Raw genomic sequence first — 21250 nt, 5'->3', positions numbered from 1 at the left:
GCAGAGGCAGACTCGGGACTCAATCCCACTAACCATGAGATCATGACCTGAGCCCAGTTCAAGAGCTGGATGCTTGACTGACTGAGCCACCCAAGTGCCGGGGTTATTTGTCTTTTTATTGTTGAGTTGTAAGAATTCTTTATATATTCTGGATACTGGACTTTTTATCAGATATGTAATTTGTAAAAATGTTCTTCCATTTTTGTGGGTTGTCTTTTCAATTTCTTTTTTTAAATTTTAATAGTTGTAAAATAGGGGTGCCTGGGTAGCTTAGCTGGATAAGTGTCTGACTCTTAATTTCAGCTCAGGTCATGATCTCGAGGTTTTTGAGTTTAAGCCCTTTTTCAGAGTCTGTGCTGATGGTGTGGAGCCTGCTTGGGATTCTCTCTCTCCCCCTGTCTCCTCTGTGTTCTCTCTCTCTCTTTCTCTCTCTCTCAAAGTAAATAAATAAACTTAAAAAAATTGTGGTAAAATATTCCTAACACCAAATTTACCATTTTAAACCATTTTAATGATTTTTATGAGTACATTCAGTGACATTAGGTACATTCACATTGTTGTGCAAACCGTCACCACTATCCATCCCCAGAACTTTTTCATTTTTTGCAGACTAAAACTCTGTACCTTTTAAGCAATGACTTCCCATTCCCTCCTCCCACCCCTTAGAAACTACCATTCTACTTTCTGTCACAATGAATTTGACTACTATATGTAATTAGAGTCATACAATTTTTGTCCTTTTTTTTTTTTTTTTAAAGTACACTCCACACCCAATGTGGGGCTTGAACTCATGACCTTGAGATTGAGAGTTATGTGCTCCAATGACTGAGCCAGCTGACTGCCCCTCAATATTTGTCCCTTTGTGACTGATACTTCATTTAGCACAGTGTCTTCAAAGTTCTTCCATGTTGTCACATGTGTCAAAATTTTATTTTTTTAAGGCTGAATAATATTCTGTTGTATTATATACCACATTTTGTTTATTCATCTGTTGATCAACATTTGGGTTCCTTCCACCTTTTGGCTATTGTGAGTAATACTGCTTTGCATATGGGCATACAAATATCTGTTTGAGCCCCTGCTTTCAGCTCTTTGGGCATATACCCAGAATTGGAATTGCTGATCATACAGTAAATTTATATTTAGCTTTTTGAGGATTTGCCATGTTGGTTTTTTCATTTTTTTTTGAATAAAATATGTTTTTGAAGAATGTAAGTTTTCAGTTTTAATAAAGTTTGATTTATTTTTTCTTTGGGTATTTGTGCTTTGGGGGTCATACCTTAGAAATAATCACCTAATCCAGGATTATAAGAGTTTATACCTCTGTTTTTATTGAACAGTTTTATAGTTTTAGCTTTTCTATTTAGGTCTTTGATCCATTTTGAGTTAATTTTTGTATGTGGTGTGAGGTAGATGTTCAACTTTATTCTTTTCCATGTGGCTATCCAGTTGTCCCACCATTAATTGACAAGACTGTTCTTTCCCTTATTGAATGGTCTTGGCATCCTTGTTGAAAATCAATTGATCATAAATGTCTGTGTTTATTTGTGGATTCTCAATTGTTTCTGGATTCTCCATTGATCTCTATATATATTTGTTCTTATGCCAGTACCACCCAGTATTGACTACTGTAGCTTTGTACAGAGTTTTGAAATCTGAAAGTGTGAGTCTTCCAACTTTGTTCTTTTTCAAGATTGTTTTGTAGAGTCCCTTGCAATTTGATATGAATTTTAGGATCAGTATATCAATTTCTGCCCAAAAAAAAAAAAAAAAAGGAGCATCTAGAGTTTTGAAAGGAATTGTGTTGAATCTGGTGATTAACCTGGGGAGTATTATCTTTTTTTTTTTTTTTTTTTAAGTTTATTTATTTTGAGAGAGAGTGTGGGAGTGAGTGGGGGAGGGCAGAGAGAGAGAATCCCAAGCAGGCTCTACACTGTCAGTTCAGAGCCTGATGTGGGGCTCTAACTTACAGACTGTGAAGTCATGACCTGAGCTGGAACCAAGAGTTGGGATGCTTAACTGAATGAGCCACCCAGGTGCCCTGGTATTGTCATCTTAATATTAAGTCTTCCAATCTGTGAATATGAGATGTTTGTGTACTTACTGTTCATTTCCATTAAATAGGCCTTTACCTATTTATTTCAACAGCATTTTGTGGTTTTTAGTGTACAAATTTTGTTCTTCTTTTATTACATTTATTCCTAAGTATTTTATTCTTTTTGATGCTATTGTAAATGAAATTGTTTTTTGTTTTTTTTTTTTAATTTCATTTTTGGATTGTTCATTGCTAGTGTGTAGAAATATAACTAATTTTTGTATATTGATTTTGGATAGCAACCTGGCTGGACTCATTTATTAGCTCTAAATTTTTTAGTGGATTTCTTCTGATTTTCTGTATGTAAGATCATGTCATCTGCAAATTAGATATAGTTTTATTTCTTCCTTCCTGATCTGGATACTTTTAATTTCTTTTTCTTGTCTAATTACTCTGGGTAGTACAGTGATGAATAGAATTGGAGACAGCAGACATCCTCATCCTGTGTTCTCTTAGAGGAGAGAACACCTAGTCTTTCACCATAAAGTATGATGTCACCTGTGGGTTTTTCTGAGATGGGCTTTGTCAGGTTGAGGCAGTTCCTTTCTATTCTTAGTTGATTGAGTGTTGTTGTTGTTGTTGTTGTTTTTTTAATCATAAAAGGGTGTTAGGTTTTATCAAATGCATTTTTAAGAATTTTATTGTAGAAAGTGTGTGAGCAGGTGAGAGGGGCAGAGGAAGGGAGAGAGAAAATCTTAAGCATGCTCCATGCTCAGCCTGGAGACTGATGTGGGCTCTATGCCACCACTCTGGGATCATGACCTGAGCCGAAATCAAGAGTCAGAAACTTAACCAACTGAGCCACCCAGATGCCCCTATCAAATGCATTTTGCATTTATTGAGATGACTGTGGTTTTTGTCCTTTATTCAATTAATATGGTGTATTATGTTGAGTGATTTTCATATGTTGAACCAACCTTGCATTCCTGGGACACATACTACTTGGTATCCTGGGGTACAATCCTTTGTTGCTATCTTTGGTTTGCTAGTATTTTGTTGAAAAATTTTGCATCTATGTTTATAAGAAACATTGGTCCACATTTTGTTTTTAAGTTTATTTATTTTTGAGAGAGAGAGAGAGTGAGCACATGCATACATGAATTGGGGAGGGGCAGAGAAAGAGGGGTAGAGAGAGAATCCCAGGCAGGTTCTGCACTGTCGGTGCAGAGCTTGATGTGGGGCTTGAACTCACGAACTGTGAGATCATGACCTGAGCTGAAGTCAGACACTTAACCGACTGAGCCACCCAGGTGCCCCGGACCATAATTTTCTTATGATGTCTTTGTCTGGTTTTGGTATTAGGGTTATACTGGCCTTACAGAATGAGTTAATAGTGTATTTTTGTATGTGAAAAATTTGTTTTAATATCTAATGACATGAGTATCAGTAGTTATAACCCATACACAAAGAAGTTCTTTGGATCTTCAGTAATTTTTAAGAATATAAACACATCCTGAGATAAAAAAATTTGAGAACTGCTTCTGGTGTAGGTGAATAGACCTACCCTAGTGCTTAAGCATTGAAACAAAAATTGGGACTCGTGTTTCTTATAGTTATAAACCAGTCTGGTTTGTGTCACTTTAGGCAAGTCACAAACTCAGGGTGCCTCATTAGTGTATAAAATGGAAATACTAAAAGACTGTATTAATTTCGCAAATGTGTAAATATAAATGAATGAACATACTAGACATGTATTAGCTGATGCTGTATCTTCAAAAACAATTTTTTTTTTTTTAAACTGAAAGAGCTCTGGGACTTTTTGCAGGAACTTGTCTTATGTGATAGCGTCTTGAATTCTGTCACACAGATAAAAAATTGTTTGTCTTTGGAACTTTATTTAAGTTTTCTGTGGTAGCAGCAGTTTTAAACTAGTGATTTTCAATATATGAGAGTTACACTTCCTTAGGAAGTCTTTTTATAATTATTTTGGAAGGCCTTAGGAACCACTCACAGTTATCCTCCTTCTTCCTCATTCTTTTGTTCCTCTTTATTTCTGTTGGGAATGTATATTCTCTATTTCTCAGATGTGTTGGAACAGAAAAAAGATTGAGAACCATTACTTTGTTCTAATCCTGTAAGAATATGCTTATTTTCCTCACAGCCAGGAAACCAGATCCATATTTTTATACATATTATGTATTTATTCTTTTTTTTTTTTTTTAAGTTTACTTATTTTGAGAGAGAGAGAGAGAGAGAGAGAGAGAGAGAGAGAGAGAGAGAGAGAATTCCAAGCAGGCTCCAACAGTTAGCACAGAACTTGATGTGGGGCTTGAACCCATGAACTGTGAGATCATGACCTGAGCCTGAGTCAAGAGTCAGACGCTTCACCGACTGGGACATCCAGGCGCCCCATCTATTTATTCTTTTCTGTTTCTCTGTAGTTCCTCTTCTTTTAAGACGGGTGACCTGCTGCCTATTATTTCTTTAAAAAAAACTTTTATGTTTTTATTTTATTTTTGAGAGAGAGACAGAGAGACAGAGAGACAGAGAGAGACAGAGACAGTGAGAGCAGGGGAGGGGTAGAGATAGATAGAGACAGAATCTGAAGCAGGCTCCAGGCTCTGAGATGTCAGCGCAGAGCCCAACATGGGGCTTGAACTCACAGACTGCAAGATCATGACCTGAGCCGAAGTCAGACGCCCAACCGACTGAGCCACCCGGGCACCCCGTGCCTATTATTTCTTATCTGATTTTGTCATTTCAGTCTAGGAACCTCTAGGTCATTCCCTTATATTCACTGTTAGTGGATGTAATTTTCTTTGAAAAATATTTTTTGAAAATGTTTATTTTGAGAGAGAGGGTAGGGAGAGGCAGAGAAAGGGAAGAGAATCTCAAGTAGACTCCCGTACTGTCAGCACAGACATCATGACCTCAGCCGAAATCAAGAGTCAGATGCTTAACTGACTGAGCCACTCAGGTGCCCTGATACTGGATTAATTCTTGACATCATATTGGCAGTTGAACATTGAAGGTCATCTAACACCTTAAGTTTATTTTTTCTTAATTTCTATATTCCAGTGATACTCAATTCTGTGTTCCTTGGCACATCTATTAATGTGGTTCAAAAATGGTTCTATTTCTGATCAGACTCTTCTAAATACCGATATGTGCATGCTTTTCATTTCTTTAGTTTTCTGAACTATCCTAAATCTCAGGATGTAACATCTTTTTGGCTTTATTCCTTCCCCCACTCATATCATTACTATTTTTTTCCCCTTATTTCTGTTGAGATATTCATTCTGTCAGCCCCCTACCCAGTGTGAATTAAAATATTTTCTAATTGTATAAATTAATAGACTGGTATTTTATATATTTAGTTAGGCCCTTAATACAGCTTGACAGGACTTTAGTTAGATTTCTTTCTGTTTGTCACATTTCCTATTGTTTTACCCCATCTTAAGCCCTCTACTGCCCTCTGCTTTCCTCACTAAGTGCTGTCTTCTCTTTAATAGAAAAATGTTAAAATTGTGTCCCTCACAGTTCTTCAGTGGTGGTCCTGGCAAAAGAGGTTTCTTTAGTCCAATAAATCTGGGAAATGTTGCAAATTATCTCTCTGTTAGAGATTTGCAGTGCTTATTAGCATATTAAAGAGTGTGAAAGGTTCTTCTAGAAAGAAGCTCCTTTAACACAGCCTTTTCCCCTTCCTAACCCCACTAAAATTGCTTATGATAAGGCCCTAAATAAGCGAATGCTTTTTACTATTACTGATAATTACTATTACTTACTTTACTGATTTATCTCATTTTTCTCTCCACTCTGTCTTCCTATTCTGAAGTTAGTCTAAAACAGAAGTTGTGCCACTCTTCTGCTTATAAATCTATGCCTTCTTTTTGCTTAAAGTGTAAACCTGACTTGGTATGCAAATGTGTGCACCAATTTACATTCTCAGTTCGTCTCCTGTATTCATCATTATGCGTGCTATTTTATGGTCCCAAAAAACTTGCCAAAATTTTATAAATACATTTTGTTTAGTATATACAGGTCTTATTATTAGGACTATCCCTTCTCACTTTCTCTCCTAAGTGGGAAGTTCTTTCTCAGCCCAACTGTTATCTCCATGATGAACGCTTTTCTAAGGCTCTTTCCACAGGCTTTCCATAACGTTGTCACATAATATATTGTCATTACTTGTTTATATGACTGTCTCCCCTTTCAAGCATGAGCCCATTATTTATCATTGTATCTTCAGCTTTTAACCCAGCACCTTATATGTGAATGTTGACAAATGATCTTTGTTAAAACGAATTCTAGATTTATATTTATTTACCTGAACAAATGCAGGCCCAGCTACGCAATTTGCAGGGCGAAATGCAAAATGAAAATGCAAAACCCTTGCTGAAAAAGTAGGAAAAAAGTTGCTAATAAAGTTACTAAAATATAGGGGCTCCTGGCTACTAGCTCAGCTGATTTAGCATGCCACTCTTGATCTCAGGGTTGTAAGTTTGAGCCGCATGTTGGGTGTAGAGGTTACTTAAAAATAAAATCTTAAACAAGTTACTAAAATATAAAGCTTTTTCTTTTCCTCTGCGATCTTTTTCTCAACTTGTTATGGTGATTTTAATTTACTTTAATTTTTAGGTATTTAATTTATTTAAAAAAAGTTTTAATGTTTATTTTAAGAGAGAGAGAGTGGGAGAGAGGCATAGAAAGAGGGAGACACAGAATCAGAAGCAGGTTCCAGGCTCTGAGCTGTCAGCATAGAGCCCTGCCGGGCTTGAACTTAAGAATCCCGAGATCAGAGCCAAAGTTGAACGTCTAACCAACTGAGCCATCCAGGAGTCCCATTTACTTATTTATTTTTGATTTACTTGTAAATGTTATTCTAAATATAGAACAATTTAAAAATTTAAGTTATTAAGCATAAGTTTTACTATTCATCTTTATTTTGTGTAGCATCATCTCTAAGTGCAAATATAAGGCTATTTAACTCTTATGTGGAATTGCTGGTATTTCATAGTTTGTGAATTCATATTTCATTTTTACCAGAACAGGGAAAACACTGCACAAAACTTAACTCAGCTATTTTTTTTTTAATGTTTATTTATTTTTGAGAGAGGGAGCATGGGGAAGGGGCAGAGAGAAGGGGAGACAGATAATCGCAAGCAGGCTCCACGCTGTCAGCATGGATCCCAAAGTGGGATGAATCATGAGATCATGACCTGAGCTGAAATCAAGAATTGGACACTTAACGGACTGAGCCACCCAGGTGCCCCTCAACTAATTTTTTAAAATATAAAGTTATTTATTTACTTAATTAGAGCAAGCAGGGGAAGGGCAGAGAGAGAGAGAGAGAGAGAGAGAGAGAGAATATGAGAATGAGAATCCCAAGCAGGCTCTGCTCTGTCAGTGTAGAGCCCACATGGGGCTCAAGCCCATGAACCATGAGATTGCGATGTGAGCTGAAGTCAGACACTTAACCAACTGAGCCACCCAGCACCCCTACCCCTCAACTATTTTTATTTTACTTATTATACTTGCACATTCCATCAACACTCTGTACTTAAAAAATATATATATTATATATAATATAACATATAATATATACGTTATAATTATATAATATATATAATTTCTACAGTCAGTGTGGTGGGGCTTGAACTCACAATCCTGAGATGAAGAGTCCCATGCTCTTCCATCTGAGCCAGCCAGGTGGCCCAATATGCTCTACCTTTGACCATGGCAGGACTGAAACAAGAAGAAACTGTGACTTGTTCTATCTTTCCCTTTCTTTCTGTGTCATCACTTTTAGCATAATTAGTTGGTTAATACAGGGAAGTAACATGAGTAAGAAAAGATATAAAAGGTTTTTATTTTTCATTTTTGTCATTCGTGTTTCTTAGAATACCATTGTCTTTGTTCTGTGTTTGAAGCAAATTATGGTTCAAATAGAAAATGAAGGTTCTTCGGCTGTTAGTACCACTGCTTACTTAGTTGTAGACAACATGCTTACCTTATACTCACTCACTTTAAGTCTTGCTGAACTCCCACATATATTGTGGATCCACTGAAATTCTGTGCTCATGGTGTATCACCAAAGCTGTATGAGAATGAAGTAGAAAGGAATGTCAGACATGCATTTTGCATGTATCTCCACTGCTCCTATGCATGTTCCATTGTCCCATTAGACTACAAAACACAAATTCAAAGATAAAATTATTAAGAATTTCAAGATGGTGACAGAAGCTTTTTTTTTTTTTTTTTTTTTTTAAATGTTTATGTTTGAGAGAGACAGAGACAGAGGATCCAAAGTGGACTCTGTGCTGACAGCGGAGAGCCTGATGCAGGGCTTGAACTCACGAACCATGAGATCATGACCTTAGCAGTAGTCTGATGCTTAACTGACTGAGCCACCCAGGCCCTGCAGTGACAGCAGTTTTAAAACAAGCACAGAGTCTTTCTTTTCTGAGATGGGAGCCCTATGTGATGGTACACATCACATGTTTATGAAATTAGTCCTGAATAAAAGGATTGGAGGGAAACAGTAACATGCATTGAGACAAAGAGGTTGCCATATTTCACCTTGTACCAATGTGATAAGAATTGTTACTACTTTTTATTTTGAGGCATTCTGAGGGCCTTGAAATTAGGTGGAGCCCAGTGACCTGTTAAGGTAAATTAAATGTGAGCAAAAGTAACCAGTGCTAGTCTTTCTCTCCCTGTTTTACTAAAAGTGAGAGGTAGCATAAGATTAAGCAGCTTGGAATGTTGAGCTGATGCATGAAGGACAGCTGCCTTGGAGAGCACCTGAACTTACAGAGGATTTTACATGAGTTAATAAATCGATTTATGTTGTGATCAGCACTGAGTTAAAGAGGTTGTTACTGCAGTGTAACCTGGCTTATTTTGAATTATAGTTTGTCAAATTTCAAAAGCTTTGTAGGACCAGCACAGTTACACATCATGATATTTGGATCTACGGGATATAATAGGTATCCCCAGTAAACAAGTAAACCCACTCAAAAGGTGTTAGGTATATCATTATAAATACTCAGGAGCTGCTTGATAATAGAAGAATCAAGAGCTCTCTGGCAAATCTTGCACAGAACTTTTCATCTGTAGTGCTAATTCTTGATTATTTATAAGGAAGAAAAGGAAATTGTGTCTTGGGTAATTTGGGGATCCACATAATCTCCATATCTCATTAGGAAAAAACCCCTAAAACAGTTGGCAATGTGAAGCCAACAAATTGCTTGTGAAAAGAAGCATAACTTAAATTTATTTTGTCTATTGCTGGTAAAGATTCTAGTATATAATAAAATATCCAAAAAGACTTACCAGATGAACAAAGAAGGAAAAAAGATTGACTAATCAATCCAGAAAGCTTTATGTAATTGGACTTTGGGTGAGTATATAGGTAATTTAGTTTGGAAATCCTGTTTATTCACAAAACTGGCTTTGAGAGAAGGGGGCACAGTTGCACTTGCCTTTGATGATAAAAATTCTGTCAGTTGATTTTACCCATATAAAAAGTATTTTTTAAAAAACCTTTAGCTATTTGAGAGTGATTAAGATTTGAGGTCTATGATATCTTACATAAGGTCAGTGCATGCACATTATTTTGATTATAATTTTTTGAGTTTTAAGTTAATTTTTTTTTTAATGTTTTATTTTTATCTTTGAGTGACAGAGAGAGACAGCATGAGTGGGGGAGGAGCAGAGAGAGGGGGAGACACATAATCCAAAGCAGGTTCCAGGCTCTGAGCTGTCAGCACAGAGCCCGAAACGGGGCTCAAACCCACAAACTGTGAGATCATGGCCTGAGCCGAAGTTGGACGTGTAACTGACTGAGCCACCCAGGCGCCCCTTGAGTTTTCAGTTTTTTATTGAAAAATATAAATAACATAGAACTTACCAGTTAAATGTACAACTTAGTAGCATCAATACATTCGTAATGTTATATCATCATCACGACTATTTCCAGAACTTTTTTTAATCATCCCAAACAGAAACCCATTAAGTAGTTACTTCTCATTCCCCTCTTCCTCCATTCCCTGATAACTTCTGTTCTATTTTCTGTCTTTATGAATATGCTTATTTTAAATATCTTATAATTGGAGTTATACAATATTTGTCCTTTTTTTATGTGTATTTATTTATTTATTTATTTATTTTTATTTAAAAAAAAAATTTTTTTTTTCAACGTTTTTTATTTATTTTTGGGACAGAGAGAGACAGAGCATGAACGGGGGAGGGGCAGAGAGAGAGGGAGACACAGAATCGGAAACAGGCTCCAGGCTCCGAACCATCAGCCCAGAGCCTGACGCGGGGCTTGAACTCACGGACCGCGAGATCGTGACCTGGCTGAAGTCGGACGCTTAACCGACTGCGCCACCCAGGCGCCCCTATGTGTATTTATTTTTGAGAGAGAGAGGGAAGGAGACAGAGTATGAGTGGGGTGGGGCAGAGAGAGGGAGACACAGAATCTGAAGCAGGCTCCAGGCTCTGAGCTGTTAGCACAGAGCCTGACTTGGGACTTGAACTCACGGACTGCGAGATCATAATGCCCAACCAACTGAATCACCCAGGCACCCGTGTCCTTTTATTTTTTAAAGTTTATTTATTTATTTTGACAGAGAAAGACAGAGGGCGGGGGTGGGGGGTGCAGAAGGAGAGGGAGAGAATCCCAAGTAGGCTGTTTGCTGTCATCGCAGAGCCCAACACAGGTCTCTGATTCCTATGAACTGAGATCATGACCTGTTCATGACTTGTGTCGGATGCTTAACTGAACCACCCAGGTGCTCCCAAATTTGTCCTTTTGTGACTGACATTTCATTTAGTACAGTGTTGTCAAGGTTCAGCCATGTTGTAGCGTGTGTCAGAATTTCTTTCAATGGCTGACTAAAATTCCATTGTTTTGTATATACCACAATTTGCTTATCCATTCATCTGTTAGTCACTTGGGTTGCTTCTACATTTTGGCTATTGTGAATGATGTTGTAGTGAACATGGGCATACAAATAACTGTTCGAGTCCGAGGTTTCAGCTCTTTGGAATATATGCCTATGAGTAGAATTGCTGGATCATATGGTAATTCTCTATATTTTTTTTAAGGAACTGCCAAACTGTTTTCTGCATTGGCTGCATCATTTTATTCTCACCAGCAGTTGCGTGAGGATTCCAATCTTTCCATATCCTCACCAACATTTGTTATTTTCTGCTTTTTTGATAATCCTAGTAAGAATGAAGTGGTGTTTTATTATAGTTTTGATTTACAGTTCCCTAATGACTAATGATGTTCAGCATTTTTTCATGCACTTATTGACCATTTATCTTTGGAGCAATGTCTATTCAAGTCTTTTGCCGATTTGTTAAGTGGGTTGTCTTTTTTGTTGGTAAGTTGTAAGGAGTTTTTTATATATTCTGGATACTAGACCCTTATTTAAATATGTGATTTGCATATATTTCCTCCCATTCTGTTGGTAATTTTTTCACTTTTTTGGTTGTGTCCTTGCTGAACAGATATTTTAATTTTTTTTGGTTGAGATATAATTAACATACACATTACATATGTGTATATGTATGTATATATACACATATATACAACATTATATTAGTTTCAGGTGTACAACATAATGCTCTGATATTTGTATATATTGTGAAATGATCTCCACAGTAAGTCTAGTTATTAACATCCGTCATCACATAGTTAATAAATTATTTTTTTTTTGTGATGAGTACCTTTAAGATTTACTCTATTAGCAACTTTTTTTTTTTAAATTTTTTTAATGTTTATTTATTTTTGAGACAGAGAGAGACAGAGCATGAACGGGGGAGGGGCAGAGAGAGAGGGAGACACAGAATCGGAAACAGGCTCCAGGCTCTGGGCCGTCAGCCCAGAGCCTGACGCAGGGCTCAAACTCACGGACCTCGAGATCGTGACCCGAGCTGAAGTCGGACGCTTAACCGACTGAGCCACCCAGGCGCCCCTCTATTAGCAACTTTCAAATATACAAGACAGTATTATTAATTATAGTCAGCATGCTATATGTTACATCCCCAGAATTTATTTTCTTTAATAAATGTAAGTTCATGTTTTGACCACTTTGACCTATTTTAAAAAACATTTTTTAAGTTTATTTATTTTGAGAGAGAGAGTGCACATGAAGGGTGGAGAGAGAGAAACCAAAGCAGACTCACACTGTGACATTGTGGAGTCTGATATGGGGCTCGAACTCATGAACCATGAGATAGATCATGACCTGAGCTGAAATGGAGTCAGTCGCTTAACTGACTGAGCCACCCAGGCACCCCACCGCTTTGACCTATTTTGCCCATCTCCTTCCCCTGCCCCAGCCCCAGCCCCAGCCCCAGCCTATGGCATCTATCAAGCTGTTTTCTATAGCTGTGAGTTCATTTTTGTTTGTTTTAGATTTTACATGTAAGTGAGATCATAACAGTATTTGTCTGACTTACTTCGCTTAGCATAATGCCTTCAGGGTCTATCCAAGTTGTTATAAATAGCAAGGTTGTCTACTTTTTCAGGGCTGAATAATATTGCATTGTATACCACATTTTCTTTATCAGTTCATCTGTGAGTAGACACAGGTTGCTTCCATGTCTTGGCTATTGTAGATAAACACCGCAAAGAATATGGGGGTGCAGATATCTTTTTGAGTTAGTGTTTTTGTTTCCTTTCAGTAAATGCCCAGAAGTGGAATTGCTGGATCATATGGTATTTCTCTTTTTAATTAAAAAAAATTTTTTTTAACTTTATTTATTTTTGAGAGAGAGAGAGCCCATGCATGTGTGCGCGTGCAAGTGGGGGAGGGACAGAGAGAGAGAAGGAGACAGAATCTGAAGCAGGCTCCAGGCTCTGAGCTGTCAGCACAGAGTCTGATGCGGGGCTCAAACTGATAAACCGTGAGACCATGACCTTAGTGTCTCTTGCAGGGCAGGTTGCCCTTTTATTTTGCTGATGGTTTCCTTTGCTCTGTAGAAGCTTTTTAATTTGATAGTCTTCCTTGTTTATTTTTGCTTTGGTTTCTTTGGTTTTGAAAAAAATACATTTTAATGTTTATTTTTGAGAGAGACACAGAGTGTGAGCAGGGGAGGGGCAGAGAGAGAGAGGGAGACACAGAATCCGAAGCAGGCTCCAGGCTGGAACCCACGAACTGTGAGATTGTAACCTGAGCCAAAGCCAGACACCCAACTGACCGCTACCCAGGTGCCCCCAGTTGTCTTTGGTTTTGGTGTCAAATCCGAAAAATCATTGCCAAGACAGATGTCAAAGAAAAAATTTAAATTTGATGATCCAGTATTTATTTCTTTGTTGTATGTTTTTTTTAAGTTTATTTATTTATATTTAAAGTTTATATATTTATTTATTTTTGTCGGGGCTTGAACTCATGACCCCTGAGATCAAGAGTCACATATGCCACCTACTGAGCCAGACAGGTGCCCTTGTCTGCTTCTAATGTCATACTTAAGAAGCTGTTGCCAGACCCAAAGTCCTGAAGACTTACAATTTTTATATAGTATGTGAAATTTTAAGTATATATATTCTTTTCTTTTCTTTTCTTTTCTTTCCTTTTCTTTCCTTTCCTTTCCTTTCCTTTCCTTTCCTTTCCTTTCCTTTCCTTTCCTTTTCTTTTCCTCTTTCTTTCTTTCTTTCTTTCTTTCTTTCTTTCTTTCTTTCTCTTTCTTTCAAGTTTTTATTTTTAAGTAATCTCTACACCCAACGTGGGGCTCGAACCTACAACCCTGAGATCAAGAGTCACACGCTCTGCTGACTGAGCCATCCAGGTGCCCCACTGTCTTCTTTCTTGCATAGATTTACTGTAGTGCATACTCCTATGTTATTACTTTCTTTGTTTAACAGTATGTCTTCACTATCGCTCCATAGCAGAGTAGAAACTTACTCTGTTTAATGGCTGCTATGGTAATATATTTTATGATTTTGTGATAGTTTTCCTTACCAATTTAGCATTATCGGCCATTTGAATTTTGTTCCAGTCTTTTGCTTTATAATTAGTGCCTAAGTTGATCTATTTTGAGTAAATTCTTGTAACCGGTATAAGGTCAGGGTCCAAATTCATTCCTTTGAATGTACATATCTGGTTTTTGCAGCACCATTTCTTGAAAAAACTGTCCTTTCCCCACTGAATACTATTAGCATCAGTGTCAAATCAGTTGACCACATATGTGAGGGTTTATTCTGGGGCTCTCTGTTTTATTCTATTGATCTGTGTTTTTTTTGTTGTTTTTTTTTATGCCAGTATCATGCTGTTTGATTACTGTAGCTTGTATTAAGTTTTGAAATCAGGAAGTGTGAGTCTTCCAATTCTTTTTTCTTCTTTTTCTAGGTTGATTTGGCTAGTCAGAGTTTTTTGAAATTCCATATGAATTTTAGGATGAGGTTTTCTATTTCTGCAAAAAATACCATTGGGATTTTGATAGTGCATTTAGTTTTTAGATTGCTTTGGGTAGTGTTGGCATCTTAACAATACTGTTAAGGATAGGGGTGCCTGGGTAGCTCAGTCGGTTTGAGTTCCCAACTCCTGATTTCAGCTCAGGTTATGATCTCCTGGGGCTCTGGGTGACATCATGGAGCCTGCTCTGGATTCTCTTTCTCCCTCTCTATCTACTCCTCCCACTTTGGCTTTCTCTCTCTCTCTCCCTCCCTCCCTCCCTCCCTCCCTCCCTCCCTCCCTCCCCCTACCCCTCAAAATAAATAAACTTAACAAAACAAAACCCAATATTGTTAACAATGTAAGTTACTGGTGATAACTTCAGAGAAGGAAGTGAGTGAGTGCACAGTGGGCTGCATATCATGAATTTTGCCTAGTGTCTAGCTTTTGGCAGCTCTGGGAAAAAAGCTCCTAAACCATTCTTGGGATTTTTGAGCTTAATAACAGTAAGCAAGGGGTGGAGTGCTTAATCCTTTAAAGTAAATGATAAGAACAGTAAGAAGAATAGTAAGAGTAGAATAGTCTTCCAGCTCTCCCCTTCCTTAGGGGCTGTAAGTCACATGAGTTTAAATACTTCCTGATTTCCACAAGGTTTATCTGGAATGTCATAATTCCTCCTTTTGTAGAGTATAGTTTTGCCACAAGGCTAGAGAATGCTTGGTTGACATTTTTTTCATTCAGAACTTTAAATATGTCATCTTTTTTCTGATTTTCATGGTTTCTGATGGGAAATCATCTTTTAATCTTATTGTGAATTCTTAGTATATGAAAAGTTGCTTCTCTCTTACTGCTTTCAAAATTCTCTCATTGTTTATCAAAATTGAGTAGTAGTTGGTCTTGGTGTTTTTAGTTTATTCTTATTAGAATATTAGAATATTAGATATTAGAATTATTAGATATTAGAAATATTAGAAATTAGAAATATTAGATATTAGAATATTAGAATATTAGAAAATTAGTTTATTTAGTTTATTTAGATTTTTTTAGTTTATTCTGCTTGGAGTTATTGGGCTTTTTGGTTGTGTATAATTGTGTCTTTCATCTGATTTGGGAAGTTTTTGACTATTTCTTCAAGTATTCTTCTGTCTCCTTAATTCTCTTTTTCTCCTGAGATTCCTATTATGCTTGATAGAGAAGAAAACAAATAAGAAAGTCAGGAAACTACAGGGAGCAGAAAAAAATTTAAGAAAACTATTAGCATTCAGAAATAAGAGATAATAATCATGAGACAAGAACAGAGTGTCGTAAAAAGGAATAAGCAGAGAGTTAAGGCATTTTTAGAAATGAAAATGCTCCTCTCCTCTTAAAAGCGGAAGATTTGGAAGATAAAGGTGAGGAAATCACTGAGGAAAGAAAATAAAGAGAAAATGGAGAGAAAGGTAAGATAAATGTAGAATCAATGTAGGAGACATAAAGGCCAATTAATAGGAGTTAGAGAAAAAGGACGGAGAAAATGAAAGGGAGGAAAAGATACAAGACATAATATAAGAAAAAATTGTCAAAACTGGGGAACTTGAGTTAGAGATTAAAACAGCCAACTAAATACCCAGACAAATGTTTGAAGAAATATCTGCTCCACGGTTTATCAATTAGAAATTACATGGGGCGCCTGGGTGGCTCAGTCGGTTAAGTGTCTGACTTCAGCTCAGGTCACAATCTTGCGGTCCGTGAGTTTGAGCCCCGCGTCGGGCTCTGGGCTGATGGCTCAGAGCCTGGAGCCTGCTTCCGATTCTGTGTCTCCCTCTCTCTCTGCTCCTCCCCCATTCATGCTCTGTCTCTCTCTGTCTCAAAAATAAATAAAAACGTTAAAAAAAATTAAAAAAAAAAGAGAAATTACAGAGCACTTGAAACCAATACTAACTACACTATATGTTAACTAACTCAAACCTAAATTGAAAAAAAAAAATTACAGAACACCGAGACAAAGAGAATATCCTAAGTTTCCATACAGAAAAGAAACAGTTCAGTAAAAAAGATGGAAAATACGGGCATCTGACTTTGGTTTTGGCTCAGTCATGATCTCACAGTTCATGGGTTTTAGCCCTACATCGGGCTCTGTACTGATAACATGGAGCTTGCTTGGGATTCTCTCTTTGTGTGCCCTCTTCACTCTCTCACTGTCTTTCTCCCTGTCTCGTAAATAAACATTAAAAAAAGAAATGGAAAATAAGAATGGCATGATTTTCCCTAGTAATACTAGAAACTAGAAATCATTGAAACAATACCTGTAGCATTTTGAGTGAATGATTTCTAACCTAGAATTTTAAACTTAATTAAAATATGAAGATAGGATAGACATTTAAGACATTCAGAGTCTTATAAAATTTACCTACTTGGGGCTTACGGGGACCAATAAATAGCACTCTTTCCTTTCCTGAATCCTGAACAAATTGGGAAAGACAGAAGAAGCATATGGAGATTAGATTATGCTTTTTTATTATGGATAAAATGCACTTTGGAGAATGGGACTTAATATTTTCAAGTTTTTGTTAATACTCAATGCCACAATTAGACTTACTGAGGCACAGGCACAACTACAGGCCCCGTGTTTGGCCATCAGTCTGGAATGGATATTTTAATTGGTAGTGATTTTGAATGTCTTTTGAGTACCCAGCATTGTGGTAGTGGGGCAGGTGGAATAGGGAAGTACTAGATATTTGCAGGAGGAACAAAAAAACGGGGAACCTAGTCTGATACCTGACAGATTGTGGCGATGAAGCAAACCTCTGATAGCTCTGTGGTTTCTAATGGTAATAAGCATCCTGCTGTTGCTTAACCTACATGCACACCAAGACCCAGTTAGCCTGAAATCAGACTGCACCTGTGCATAGTAGCCATTATAGGGCATATGTAGTATTATGCAGAGTTCCTAGAAATCTCTGCCTATTCTGCAGAACCCCATATGAATATTTCATGCCCAAATTATAACCACCAATAAAAATCAGCCCCATATCCACCCAGCGCTACTTAGATTCTCTGAGTGTGCCCGTACTCCTCTTTCCTTCAGGTGTGTACTTCCGCTTTGTAGTAAAGCTTCATCTGCTGTATTTCACTCTGATTTGTCCTTGAATTCTTTTTCACAGCAAAGTCAGGAACCTGGCACTACTTGTTAGTTGAAGTCTCAGGGCCTGAGAACTCCCTCAGTCTCCAGTATCTGTAGGCATTGTAAGAATTCAAGAAAGGAAGACATGGTTAGAACTAGAAGTAAGAAGTGAACTGATATCTTAATAATATAAAAATGAAATGGGATACATTCTAAATGCTATTGTTGTCTATATTCAAATACCTTTTTAAAATTTATTAAAAATTCTTTGTATCTTCTTGGCAATAATTGCACATTCAAGGTTGGAATCTCATTTAATCCTCATTTACTACATTGGAGAAATGTAGCCAGGAACTAGAACATAGGTCTGACATTTTTATTTTGTTCAACCAATTTTGCTATGAGTGTGCAGTGGGAAGCAGTGAACCTTGTTTTCAAAATCTTAACCTCCTCAGAGAGAACTTCATTTCTAGAAATTACAACTTTTTTGGGAAAAATTTATACTGTTGATAGCTTAAAATAGGAATTTTGCTATATAATATTACCATGCTTTTTTTTTTTTTTTTTGAATAGGACATCTGTTACTCTTATAAGAAGATGAGGAAGATTAGAAATTAAGTAAAGCTTGTTTTTAATAACATGTTCCTGTTAAAAATTTAAATGTACTTTTAGTTACATGAACCGAATTAATCAAAGTGAAATGTAGCAATTTCCTGAGTCTTGAACTAGCATTTATCTATATTAAGTACATTACTTTTTTAAATGTTTGTAGCTTTAATTTGTGTATACAAACTTGATTTATAGAGTTTTTTTTAATTTTTAATGTTTATTTTTTTTAAGAGAGAGAGGGAGAGAGAACAAGCGGGGGAGGGGCAGAGAGAGAGGGAGAGGCAGAATCTGAAGCAGGATCCAGGCTCTGAATTGTCAGCACAGAGCCCCATGCGGGGCTCGAACCCATGAACTTTGAGATCATGACCTGAGCCGAAGTCAGACGCTCAACCGACTGAGCCACCCAGGCACCCTGATTTATAGAGTTTTTTTTGAGTGGAAGAATAGTGTATCTAGAAAGTTTTGTTGGGGCCTGGGTGGCTCAGTTGGTTAAATGTTCAAATTTGGCTCAGGTCATGATCTCACGGTTCGTGGGTTTGGATCCTATGTCGGACTCTGTGCTGACAGCTCAGAGCCTGGAGCCTGCTTCAGATTCTGTGTCTTCCTCTCTCTCTGCCCCTACCCCACTCATGCTCTGTCTCTCTCAAAAATGAATAAACATTAAAAAAAAAATTCTTTAAAAGTTTTTTTTTAAGTTTGTTTATTTTTGAGAGAGAGAGTGCAAGCAGGGGAGGGGCAGAGAAAGAGGGAGGGAATCCCCCTAAGCAGGCTCTGTGCCACCAGCATGGAGCCCAACATGGGGCTCAAACCCACGAACAGTGAAATCATGACGTGAGTCAAAATCAAGAGTCCTACGCTAAACCAACTGAGCCTCCCAGGCGCTCCTCTAAAAAGTTTCATAAATGGAATTGTGGATCAATGTGGCTCAATCAGGTGTTTGTTGTATTATGGCTTTTGTCAGGGAGAGGACATCTACAAAATTATTAGAGTCATCATCATAGAATAGAATTAGAAAATTTAAAATATTTTGGTTTCTGGATAAGGTAAAACTAATCTTTTAGAAATAGAATCCATTTTTATTTTTAAAATTAAGAATGTGCAGTAGTTTCTACAAGAATTTAGATATAGTCATATTTGGTAACTGTTTTGACATTTATGTGAAACACCTTATGAAGAATATTGAGAGCAGAATGTATAAATTTAATAAATTCAAATATCCAAAAACCAGGAATATAAACATTCTTTTATAGCTAAGAGTGCTACAGCTTTTTACTAGAAAATAATATTAGTCACAGAAGACATTAATGGTGAAAATCTAGGATGGTTTTGGCTTAAAGGTTTTTTTTGGCTTAAATTTTATAATTTGAAAAAGTTACTTTATAAAATTATTTTTTTAGTTTATTTATTTATAAACTAAATAAATAGTTTAGTTTATATTTATTTAACTAAATATATATATTTATTTAGTTAGGGACAGAGAGAGAGAGAGAATCCCAAGCAAACTCCATGCTGCCAGCACAGAGCCCGATGTGTAGGGCTCAAACCCATGAAACTGCAAAAACCAAACCGAAACCAAGAGTTGGATGCTTAAATGACTGAGGCACCCAGGTGTCCATAAAATAATTTAGAAAGAAGAATCTAATTGTTTTTGTTTTTGTTTTTGTTTTAAATAAAAGAGAATGTCAATCTGGACAGAGATCAAGGCAGAGGATACATACTGCTTTACTACAATAGGAATTATAAAACTTAGGTGCACGTTGAGTAAGATGTTGTGGTGGAGACATAGCTAGGTAAGTTTAGTTTCTTTAATTTGGACATAGGTTTTGGTATAAATAGATAGTTGGGAGGATATGACTTGGTGTTTTGGACTTTTTATTTTAGGCAATTTTTTTGCATTTATATGATGTATGGTTATATGATTAGAGGTGTTCATTTGCCCAAATTTGTAGTTTAATAAATTAAGTAAAATCAAAGATGCCACTTACATTTTGTTTTAGCTGACTTTAATTTTTATTCATATTAGTTATCTGTTTAGAAGCATAGATCTGAATTTAAGGCATACAGGGCAAAGTGAACAGTAAAAAAAAATTCTTATTTCTGTAAAATACAGTATACAGGGTATTTCTAATATAGAAATAACTTAACAAAATGCAGCATTTTAATTTGTTTGTAGTTTGTGCTCAGTGGTAAATGTATAATTGTTTCTATTATATTTTAGAACAAGATGAGTTCTGACTGATTTTAGTATTCTATCATCTTTCTTTTTTAAACATTCATTTTTATATAGCAGTTTAAATTTTTATAGCAGAATTGACCAGAAAATACAGAAGGCTCATAAACTCCCTTCCCCAATACAGGAATAGCCTCCCTATCATCATCCCAGGGTGGTATATTTGTTATGTCAGTGAACCTACATTGACATGTCACTATCACCCAAAGTCCATAGTTTATGTTAGGGTTCACTTTTAATGGTATATATTCTATCGATTTTGTATAATGTATGATGTCATGTACCTACCATTATATCATATAAATATTACTATCATTTTTTAATTCTGTGTTCCTGTTTTTAAATTTTTTAATCTCAGAAAAATTAATTTAAACTCCTTTATACTTTAGAGGTGGAGAAAGTCTGTTGACATTATTTCCCCATCTTTAGAAAATCAAGTTTGAAGTAGGTTAGCAGTATAAATAGGTAGTGTTTAGTAGGAAAGTCATGTAGGCAAAATCTTACAATTTGGGCCTCTATAAACTGATTCCCTATATTGCCTATAAATTTGGATTCTTTTTTTAAAAGCTTTGTTTATTTAAGTAATCTGTATACACCATGTGGGACTTGAACTCACGACCCCAAGAGTCAAATGCTCCATTGGTTGAGCCAGCCAGGCTCCCCTAGATTAGGATTTTTGTGTTTTCTTTGTTCCATTTCCTTTTATGTTAATTGTGGTATATCAATTGCAGGTTTTATTTCCCTTTTAGTTGAAATTCTTATTGAGTAATGTAAAACAAATTTTACTTCTAAAATTGTTTTGATGTCATATTGCCATAATTACATTACAACCTTCTTTATGAGCATTTGGTTGTTATTTACTAAGT

The 21250-nt window shown here is 36.4% G+C and overlaps 1 protein-coding gene across 13 annotated transcripts in view; it reads left to right on the top strand.

Annotated features, from left to right (window-relative positions):
• Positions 1 to 21250, top strand: part of TUT4 (terminal uridylyl transferase 4) — a 134996-nt gene that overhangs the window by 5840 nt on the left and 107906 nt on the right. For 9 of the 13 annotated variants that reach the window (XM_042997171.1, XM_042997166.1, XM_042997165.1 and 6 more), the window contains exons 1-2: positions 19174 to 19184; positions 19831 to 19944. The exons of 1 other annotated variant lie outside the window; for it this stretch is intronic. The gene's annotated coding sequence lies outside the window, so the exon portion shown is untranslated. Of the gene's footprint in view, positions 1 to 19173; positions 19185 to 19830; positions 19945 to 21250 lie in introns of those variants that run through there. 3 more of the 13 variants (XM_042997161.1, XM_042997162.1, XM_042997164.1) reach the window with 2 other exon arrangements.

The sequence above is a fragment of the Panthera tigris genome, chromosome C1 (genome assembly GCF_018350195.1).
Source record: "Panthera tigris isolate Pti1 chromosome C1, P.tigris_Pti1_mat1.1, whole genome shotgun sequence".
Lineage (NCBI taxonomy): Eukaryota > Metazoa > Chordata > Mammalia > Carnivora > Felidae > Panthera > Panthera tigris.
Note: the sequence above shows the minus strand (reverse complement) of the source record. Positions and strands in the feature narration are given on the sequence as shown.